Below are 11708 nucleotides of genomic sequence, written 5' to 3' on the forward strand. Positions count from 1 at the left end.
GGTTAAAGATTTAGAGGACCTGATGGGGAAAATCAACTTTTCTGCCTGAAAAGCACGTAAGTTGAAATGACACATTGACCTATTAAAGTGGTGAATATGATAGTGTACAATTATTGATCTATTAGTAGGTCAAAACATTATTGTAACAAGTACTTTAGGTTACCTCCTTTCTAGCACCTTCTCAGTTAAGAACTTCTTATCACTATTCTACAAATGAGAAAGTTAAACAGAAAGATGTTTTCTTTTATACTCAAGGTCACAATTTGCAAAATCAGGTAACTTATGAATTCCAAGATGTTCACTGAAAATTACCTTCATTATCAGGAGGCGATGAGGATGGTGCATAGGAGAACCCTGAACACACTTCCCCATGGAACACATCAAAAATGTGGAGATATTCTTACAAAAACCAAACTGGAAACTTCACAAACACACTTCTATCTTAAAAGCTTTTGCACAGTGCAGGAAACTATAAACAAGGTAAAAAGGCAATCCTTGGAATGGGAAAAAATAATAGCAAAAGAGACAACTGACAAAGGATTAATCTCCAAAATATACAAGTAGTTCATTCAGCTCAATACCAGAAAAACAACCCAATCAAAAAGTGGGCAGAAGACCTAAACAGACATTTCTCCAAAGAAGACATATAGATTGCTAATAAACACATGAAAAGATGTTCAATATTGCTCATTATTAGAGAAATGCAAATCAATATTACAATGAGGTATCACCTCACACCAGTCAGAATGGCCATAATTGAAAAAATCTACAAACAATAAATACTGGAGAGAGTGTGGAGAAAAGGGAACCCTCTTGCACTGTTGATGGGAATGCAAATTGATACAGTGACTTTGGAGAAGAGTATGGAGATTTCTTAAAAAATTAGGAATAAAACTACCATATAACCCAACAATCTCACTATTGGGCATATACCCTGAAGAAACCAAATGAAAAAGACCCATGTACCCCAGTCTTCATCTCAGCACTATTTGCAATAGCTCGGACATGGAAGCAACCTAGATGTTCATCAATAGATGAATGGATAAAGAAGTTCTGGTACATATATACCATGGAATATTACTCAGCCTTAAAAAGGAATACATTTGAGTCAGTGCTAGCTAATGAGATGGATGAACCTAGAGCCTGTTATACAGAATGAAGTAAGTCAAAAAGAGAAAAACAAATATTGTATATTAACACATATATATGGAACCTAGAAATATCTAGAACCTATCTGCAGGGCAGCAACAGAGACACAGATATAGAGAACAGACATGTGGACATGGGGGGAAGGAGAAGGGTGGATGAACTGAGACAGTAGCATTAAAACATCTACACTACCATACGTAAGGGCTTCCCTTGTAGCTCAGTTGGTAAAGAATCTGCCTGTAGTGTAGGAAATGCGGGTTCGATCCCTGGGTTGGGAAGATCCCCTGGAGAAAGAAATGGCAACCCACTCCAGTATCCTTGCCTGGAAAATCTCATGGACAGAGAAGCCTGGTGGGCTGCAGTCCATGGGGTCGCAAAGAGTCAGGCATGATTGAGCAACTAACATGTAACACCATATGTAAAACTAGACAGCCAGTGGAAATTTGCTGTATCATGCATGGAGCTCAAATCTGGTGCTCTGTGACAACCTAGAGGGGTGGGACGGGATGGGAGGTGGGAGGGTGGTTCAAGAAAGAGGGGACGTACATATACCTATGACTGATTTATGTTGCTATATGTCACAAACCAACAAAATATTGTAAAGCAATTATCCTCCTATTAAAAATAAATAAATTTAAAGAACAAACAAACAAAAATAATGTTTTGTGGCAAGAAAAAAAAAGAAACATACTTCTGAAGAAAAAAGAATTTAAAGAAATACCCACATGGAGTTGGGTAGGAAGGTGGGAGAAGTGTTCAGGTTGGGATCTGTGCCTCTAGGATGTGACACAGAAGAGAAGGAGTGTGATATAACACAGGCTGGGGTATCCTTCCTGGGGAGTGAGGGGTTTGAACCACATTTTGGGCACCCGAGCCTGGGGTCTGACATTGGGAAGCGAAATCTTCACCTCACACCTGTTAAAGTGGCTATTATCAAAAAGATAAAAGTTAACAAATGCTGGCAAATATGTGCAGAAAAAGGAATCCTCATGCACTGTTTATGGGAATGTGCAGCCCACTACCAACAACAGAGCAGAGTTCCTCAAAAATCTTAAATAGAACTATCGCATAATACAGCGATTGTGTGTCCATACATAATATGGACATAATATCGCATAATACACCTGGGTGTGTGTCCAAAGGAGATGACATAACTATCTCAAAGAGATAACTGCATCCCCATACTCACTGAAGAATCATTCACCAGAGCAAAAACTGGAAACAACCTAGTATCCATGGATGAATTAAGGATAAAGAAAATGTGATAGATATTCAGCACATACAATGGAATATTATTCAGCCATGAGAAAGCAGAAAACTATGCTATTCATTACAATATGGATGAATTACATTCATTACAATATGGATGAATTTAGGGGCATTATGCTAAAAGAAATAAGTCAGACAAGGAAAGACATGGAATGTATGGTTTCCCTTATCTGTGGAATCTGAATTACTGAACTCATAGAAATAGAGTTTATTTACTCCCATTTGACCAATTGTGAATGTTGTGGAAAAACACTTCATGAATGTTGTAGTACATCTAGATTAGTATTCCGGTGTGTACTTTCATTTATAATATTTTTAGATTTAAATTTCCTTTAATCATTTGATGTGAGGATTTAATATGATTTAATAAGAAAATAAGAGGTTGTAAATTTAACAGAACATAAAGTAGAAATTAAACTACACAAACACATACACATATACACTCAAAGTAGGATTACTTGGATTTTTTCCAAGATTCATTGACTATCACTTTGTTGTTGCTCAGTTGTTAAGTGGTGTCCGACTCTTTGTGACCCCATGAAGTGCAGCAAACCAGGCTTCCCTGTTCTTCACTATCTGCTGGAGGTCACTCAAACTCATGTCATCTGCATAAGTGGATATACTGATATACTATTTTAGTAATTTTTAATGAGTGCTATTTCTTCCCAAAATCTAATAGGAATTTATCCTATGTCAAGTGTATCTTTTCTTTAATATCAAAGTTACTCATCAATGGAGCTTGTGGTGATCTTGAGTGGTAAAATGCAAAGTAAATTAAACTAGTTTTGCATAATATTATTTTCAGATGGCCAATATTACCACTACAAAACAATGTGTGACGTATCTATGAAGTGATGGATAGTCATCTTGTAGAACTCAACAGGAACCCTAAGACTCAAGTTATTGTGACAGAAAGCCATGGTATTCAAATGAAGCTCTAACCAGGCTGTTTCTAGTATTAATAAAAGGAATAAACTCCCCTTTGTTGACAACTGGGCTATTTGCACTCCTAAGTAATGTGAAAGAAGATAAACTTATTGTGAAGACTGGGGTGACTGAATGTACCTTGGATATCGTTGGAGTCACACAGCAATTTAAATATGACATCGCCAACCTATTTTCCAAGTGCATACCCCAGACTAAGACATATTTTTGACAACCTTTCTTCCCTGTGCACATTTTGCATCTTCAATTTCAGATGCCTCAAAATACACTTTTTCAAAACAATCAATACTGATTTTAAAAAAATGTTTTGCTGTGTCACCTTTTAGTCACATCTTAGTTGTGGCACTTGGGTTATCTAGTTGTGGCACATGGACTTACTTGCCCTGTGGCACATGGGATCTCAGATCCCTGACCAGGGATTGAACCTGTGTCTCCTGCGTTGGAAGGCGGGTTCCCAACCACAGGACCACCTGGGAAGACCCCAAAATATACTTTTGTACTCATGCTACAATATCAGTTGGGGTTCAGTCAAGAAAAGAGAAACCAATTAGTCATTTTAATAAAGAGAATTTAATACAGAGAGTCAGCTAAAGAGATATTGAAAGACTGAAAATTTTAAAAAAGTAAAGTAGTAACATAGCTATCATAAGTGAAGGAAGACTTGATTTGAGGGGCATAAAGGGAACACTTTAGCTCTTAGGGAAAAGAGAATTTTACTGACCACTGTTGAATATATGTAAGATGGAAGAAGATGAAAAATAGTGATTTCAAGAGCCCCACCCCAAAGCAAAGCCTAGTATGATGTAGAGAAGCTAAGTGAAGAAAATGATCAGAAATAACATGGTAAACACATTGCCTATTACTACATCAGGGTCTTCATAGCTTCCCCTCTGAGCTCTGTTCTCTTCTGGATGTTCAGCATTTGTTCATGAGCAGTTAGGACCCAAGGTATACAGGTCATCTTTGAATGAAAGATCTGATTTGCGTTGGTAGTTTTCAACCTTGGCCATATACCAGAAACACTTCAGTGCTTTTAAAATTCCTTATGCTCAGACCACACCCAAGTCTAATTAAATCAGAATATTTGATTGTGGTTAGACCCAGTGAACAGTATTTTGAAGTCCCCAGATGATTTCAATAAAACCCAAGGCTGAGAAGCAGTGACACGAATACTCACACATAACCTGTGTAAACAGATTTGAAAAATAGAATTTACTGCAGAAAATACACAAGAGCTGTGAAAAACTTATAAATTTTCAATATTTTAAAGGGAATTATTCATCTTTTGAGGATGCTTGGGCCACAAAAGATAATCTGTATAATCTCTGTAGAGGCAGTAAGATTCAGTCAAAGCAGTAATGGACTCACAGAGAGAATAGACTTATGGACACAGTAGGGGAAGGAGAGGGTGGGTTGAATTGAGAGAGTAGCATGGAAATATATACATGACCATAGGGAAAACAGATACCAAGTGGGAATTTGCTATGTGACACAGGGAGCTCAGCCCAGTTCTCTGTGACAACCTAGAGAGGTGGGATGGGGTAGGAGATGGGAGTGGGGTTCAGGGGGAGGGAACATATGTATACCTATGGCTGATTCATGTTGATGTATGGCAGAGGCCAACACAATATTGTAAAGCAATTACCTTCCAATTTAAAAAAAAGAAAAATAAATTCAGCCAAGGAATGATTTTGATGCACAAGAATCCTAGAAATCTCACCCATCACATTAAAGACATAAAAGAAAAGTAATATTTAACTATGAGGTTAAGCAAAAGGAGAAGTAAAGCCATGAGAGCTACAAAAACTGATGTATGAGAGAGGTAGAATTTTCAGGTCTAGATTTAATTTTGCTACATTTTGCAACCTACCCTCCAAATGGATAACACAGGAACTAAGTGTAGAACATTTTGCTGAGAAACCTCCGCGTGGCCCTTTTGATGTCCTTGTTCCTCAGACTGTAGATGAAGGGGTTCAGCATGGGAGTGAGCACAGTGTACATCACTGAGGCCACTGCAAACTTCCTAGAAGATTGTGAGATGGCTGAACTGAGATACACATCAATGCCTGTTATGTAAAATAAACAAACAACTGCCAGGTGAGAACCACAGGTGGAGAAGGCTTTATTCATGCCACCTGATGAAGGGACTCTCAGAACAGAGGAGAGAATTTTACAGTAAGAGAAAAAGATCCCTGAGATAGGAAGAAAACCGAAGATGGCACCAGCAGTATACATGACTATGTTATTGGTGAAAGTGTCACAACAGGCAAGCTTGAGGAGTTGAGAAGGGTGACAGAAGAAATTAGGGATTTCTACATCTTTGAAGCAGGTGAGTTGTAGCGCAATCCAGTTGTGCAGCTGTGACTCCAAAAGACTAACAAAAAAAGACACCAAAACTAAAAGACAACAGAGGCATGGGTTCATGATGGCCATGTAGTACAGTGGATGACAGATGGCCACAAACCGGTCATAAGCCATTGCAGTGAGAAGAGTACCATCCATACATCCAAAAAGGAGAAAAATAGACATCTGTGTCAGGCAGCCTTCATAGGAGATGACTCTGCTGTGAGTTTGGATATTCACAATCATCTTGGGGACTGTGGTGGAGACCAAACCAATGTCAGCCAAGGACAGGTTGGAGAGAAAGAAGTACATGGGGGTGTGGAGGTGGGGGTCAGAGGTGACAGCCAGGATGATGAACAGGTTCCCTAAAATGGTGACCAGGTACATAGACAGGAAGAGGATAAAGAGCAAAGGTTGTAGTTCTGGATCATCTGAGAGGTCCAGGAGGAAGAATTCTGAGACACTGGTTAGATTTCCGGTTCTGTGTAGATTAGACACCTTTGGAAAAAATAAGAGGGCTGAAAAAATAGGAATTAAGTAACGGGCCTTGCACTCTGTGTCTAAATTTTGAATTCAAAAAATTCATTTCTAAGATCATACACCCCAGTTCCTTCAGCAATATTTCTCATTATGACAGTTTCTATCTGCTTAGAACTGTATCCTCATTGATTTCTGTGTTATTCACCTCTGTCTACAAAGTCTTACTTTATAAAACTTCACTGAAAGATGAAAGGGAACAAGCACATTAGAGGTAATACAGCCATATCCATGATCTCAGTTAAATACAGCTTACTTTTTTAGACATAATACAGAATGAGAAACTTCCCCCTTTAAGGAAAAATATAATTTCAATTTAAAGAGACTTAGATATAGTTATATTTTATTCAAATGCAATTCTAGATATTTCTTTCATTTAGAATATTTACAAATCTTTATGTAACACAGGACTATGTCATCTAGATTCTAAATTAAAGCTGAAGTTCATAATCAGAAAATATTTTATATGCTATTCAAAGTTTTATCATTCTTTGGTTTCTCTGTCTTCCCTCTTTCGTGAAATGAGTGATTACTCAAATCTCAGGGTTATGTTTTAAAAGCCACTTAATATATACTTCATATCTTTGACTATGGTGGACTTCAAATTTCAATCAGTATGGTTTATTTTTTTTATGTTGAGTCATTTATTGTAAGATAATTAATTAAGTGCACATAATACAGCATTCGTGACTATGAAGATGTTATCAGTGTACCAAGGATTGTCAATGATTAAATGGTAACAAAATTTAAGAAATCTACTTGAACTTTTTTATTTTATACAGGCTTATTTGTTTCAGTCCAATACCATCTCAGTAAAATGTCTGATATGTGAGACCACTTTACTCTTTTTGGACCCTCCTCCCTACTGGCAGATTAATTATGTCATTGTTTTACTTTTTTCAGTTTACTGAAGTTGACTGACAAAATTGCATATATTTGGGTTGTGCAATGGGAAATTTCTTAAAAGATGTTCAAAATGATGATTTAATATATGTACACATTGTGAATGGTTACCATAGTCAGGTTAATTAACATATCTGTCACCTCACATCGTTTTTATTTGTGTGTGTGTTTATAGTAATAGTTAAGGAGATCTCTATTAGCATATTTCAAGAATATAATACAAAATTATTAGCTATAGTCACCAGGCGGTGTACTAGCTCCCCAGAATGTATTCATTTTATAACTGAAAGTTTGTACCCTTTGACCAAAATCTCCCTACTCTCTCCACCAGCATCTCCTCACAACTACAGTTCTAATCTATGGCCCTAAGAGTTTGATTTTCTTAACTTCCACACATAAGTGAGATCATATGGTATTGACTGTCTATGTCTGTTGTATGTATTTTAATAAGCATAATATTCTCTAGGTCCACCCATGTTGTCACAAATGGCAGAATTTCCTTCTTTTCCTGGCTGAATAATATTTCATTGCTTACATATACACACATATATACATACTACATTTTCTTTATTCATCTTTCAACAGACACTTTAAGTGTTTTCATGGTTTCACTATTTCAAATAATATCATAATGACATGTAAAAGCAGATAATCTCTTCTTTGGCATATATCCTGAAGTGGGATTGCTGTATCCTATGGTAGTTCTATTTCAATTAGTAAGTTTTTGTTGTTAAGGAACCTCCCTTCTCTTTCCTGTAATGACTGTACCAATATTCATTCTCACCAACCACACACAACAGTTCCCTTATCTCCACATCCTCCAAGGAACATGTCTCTTTTTTTCTTTATAATAAACATCTCAACATATGAAAAGTGGTATTTGATTGGGTTTTTGACGTGAGTTTCCTGGTATTAGCCATGTTGAGCCCATTTTCATGTACCAGGTGGTCTTCCTTTCCTGGTCTAAACCCTCCTATCTATGGTTGACAAATTTGGCACCTGGGAAAGTTCCCACAACCTGCCTTATGTCTACTAACAGATTTTCGTGTGAGTCCTTCCTGACCAAGAGATTGCAATTCCCTTGATTCTGCTGCCTCAAAGTAATTCAGGTTCATTATTTTGGCATGCCATACTATGATTTAATTGCTGCTGCTGCTAAGTTGCTTCAGTCGTGTCCGACTCTGTGTGACCCCATAGATGGCAGCCCACCAGGCTCCCCCATCCCTGGGATTCTCCAGGCAAGAATACTGGAGTGGGTTGTCATTTCCTCCTCCAGTGCATAAAAGTGAAAAGTGAAAATGAAGAGGCTCAGTCATGTCTGACTCTTAGCGACCCCTTGGACTGTAGCCCACCAGGCTCTTCCGTCCACAGGATTTTCCAGGCAAGAATACCAGAGTGGGTTACCATTGCCTTCTCCCATGATTTAATTGAGAAACATTCAAAATAAATAATATAAACACATCTGGGAAGATTCCTTATCTGTCAGTTAGATAATAATTGAACCTATCTAAGAGGACTGTATATGGGGGAAACAGTGGAAACAGTGTCAGACTTTATTTTGGGGGGCTCCAAAATCACTGCAGATTGCAGCCATGAAATTAAAAGACACTTACTCTTTGGAAGGAAAGTTATGACCAACCTAGATAGCATATTCAAAAGCAGAGACATTACTTTGTCAACAAAGGTCCCTCTAGTTAAGGCTATGGTTTTTCCAGTAGTCATGTATGGATGTGAGAGTTGGACTGTGAATAAAACTGGGCACCGAAGAATTGATGCTTTTGAACTGTGGTGCTGGAGAAGACTCTTGAGAGTCCCTTGGACTGCAAGATTCAACCAGTCCATTCTAAAGGAGATCAGTCCTTGGTGTTCATTGGAAGGACTGATGCTAAAGCTGAAACTCCAGTACTTTGGCCACCTCATGCGAAGAGTTGACTCATTGGAAAAGACCCTGATGCTGGGAGGGATTGGGGGCAGGAGGAGAAGGGGATGACAGAGGATGAGATGGCTGGATGGCATTACCGACTCGATGGACATGAGTTTGAGTGAACTCCAGGAGTTGGTGTTGGACAGGGAGGCCTGGTGTGCTGCGATTCATGGGGTTGCAAAGAGTTGGACATGACTGAGCGACTGAACTAAACTGAACTGAACTGAAGAGGACTATTGGGCTTCCCAGGTTGTTCAGTGGTAAAGAATCCTCCTGCTAATGCAGGAGTTGTGGGTTCGATCGCTGGGTTGGGAAGATCCCCTGGAGAAGGAAATGGCAACCCAGTCCAGTACTCTTGCTTGAGAAATCTCATGGACAGAGAAGCCTGATGGGCTACAGTCCATGGGGTTGCAAAGAGCTGGACACCACTTTAGTAACTAAACAGCAGCAGCAGCAGAATGGATTATATGACAGAAGAGTTCAAAGCCTTTCCTGTGCCAGGACACCAGAGCATGGAATGATAGAAAATTTTAAAATATGTCTCTGCAAGTGCAGTAAAATGTACTGTCCCCATATTTTCTGACTCTTTTCCCCCCCTATACTTATAAAAACTTCTGAAATGGTGTTTTGATCATTGAAATCTGAAGATTAAATGGAAAATAATAGGTCCCATAGAAAGTCCATGACATAAAAACAAATACTATTTTGTTTTGTCTCTAGTCCTATGGGATATTCTGAAAAGGATGACAACACTGGCATGAATGGTGCACTATGCAAAAGCTATATTGCCCACACTTTGTTTCTGTGAAAACTGGAAGGGTTTATTCAACACTTAACTGAGTTTTTTTTTTTTTTTTTTAATTCTTGGGGCCACTTCTGTGCTATCAAGTTATAGGCTCTGGGGAATCAGAAATAAATGACCCTCACTCAGTTCTCTTCATATTTGAAGGATATACTTGTATAAACAAAAATAAAATGTCCTGTCAGGGATATAGGGAAACCATAACATCAGATCAACAAATGTTTAAATCTGATGATGTGAGACTTACCATAATCATTATTAGGAACAAAATATCAAAAAGGTATTTTGCACTTTCTTTATGCATCCATCACATAGTTATTGAACAGAGGGCAACAATCAATTATTTGTTTAGTCCTAATTCAGTGGGTTTGTATCAATGAGGAATCAACCCAGTTGATAATCCTAAATCTCACAGATTCTAAGAAATTTCCCCATAACACACTAAGAATTGGTAGAGCTATAGGATTCAAAATTCCATTTTTCTTCTCTGAGTCCTGCCCTAAATTTCACTGTTTTCAGACTTACTGAAAGTTTTCAGCAGGAGTACAGAGGTATAACAACAGATGCACCTGGGGTATATTATTTTGAACTGTTTTCAGTTTCTGGAAACCAAGACTCTGATATTTATGTCTCTTTTCATGATTGATTCAGTTGATTATAAATACAGAGGATAAAGTGGATAGATGATGTGAAATCAAGGAACAGCATCAACAGAGAGATCTACCCTGAAAATTTCAGGTGCCAATTATTTCTTTGACCTTTGCCTGTGATCTCAGACATTCCTCCTAAAGTTGATGCAGCAAGTGCTACCCACTCTCTTCTTCTGTGTCCTCCAGAAAACTCCAAGGGGAAGGGCATAATGAGCAGGGAGTCTCTACCAGGGCTGACAGGGAAGTGACAGGACTGGGTGAAAACAGAAAAATAGCCCAGGTGCTCTGTGTCTGGAATCAGCCTTCCCAGGGTGACTAGCTTCAAAGAGGTTTTAACATTTTCTACCTCATGACGTGATACATGTGACATAAAATGTGCTTCTTGAGGAGCTGTGGAGACATGTGGAGGAGTGCACCCCTCAACTGTTGCAGCCCCTCCGCCCTGCATTCACCATGTTTCTCCGCACCCAGGGGGGGAGCCGGCCAGCCCAGGCTTCAGGCATGTGCCAGGACCTGCCCTTCAGCAGCTCCCGTGCCTGGGAACTATGCCTGGCTGCCTTGCCTGCAGCCCACCAGACTCACACATCCCTGGAGGTGAGCCTAGGGCAGGCAGTGAAAAAAAATGTTGTCCTTCTTTCTTCTTAATAAAATAATAATAACTGTGGCTTTGTAATAGAGCCTGAAGTCAGGTAGTTTGATTCCTCCAGTTCCATTCTTCTTTCTCAAGATAGCTTTGGCTATTCGAGGTTTTTTGTATTTCCATACAAATTGTGAAATTATTTGTTCTAGCTCTGTGAAGAACCATTGGTAGCTTGATAGGGATTGCATTGAATCTATAAATTGCTTTGGGTAGTATACTCATTTTCACTATATTGATTCTTCCAATCCATGAACATGGTATATTTCTCATCTATTAGTGTCCTCCAAAGGAGGCAAGAATATACAATGGATTAAAGACAATCTCTTTCACAAGTGGTGTTGGGAAAACTGGTCAACCACTTGTAAAAGAATGAAACTAGAACACTTTCTAACACCATACACAAAAATAAACTCAAAATGGATTAAAGATCTCAACCTAAGACCAGAAACTATAAAACTCCTAGAGGAGAACATAGGCAAAACACTCTCCGACATACATCACAGCAGGATCCTCTATGACTCACCTCCCAGAATATTGGAAATAAAA

The 11708-nt window shown here is 38.6% G+C and overlaps 1 pseudogene; it reads right to left on the bottom strand.

Annotated features, from left to right (window-relative positions):
• Window positions 1-5256: 5256 nt before the first annotated feature.
• LOC104979973 overlaps window positions 5257-11708 on the bottom strand; it is a 19655-nt pseudogene continuing 13203 nt past the window's right edge.

This window comes from Bison bison, unplaced genomic scaffold (assembly GCF_000754665.1).
Source record: "Bison bison bison isolate TAMUID 2011002044 unplaced genomic scaffold, Bison_UMD1.0 scf7180017864492, whole genome shotgun sequence".
In the NCBI taxonomy this organism is placed as follows: domain Eukaryota; kingdom Metazoa; phylum Chordata; class Mammalia; order Artiodactyla; family Bovidae; genus Bison; species Bison bison.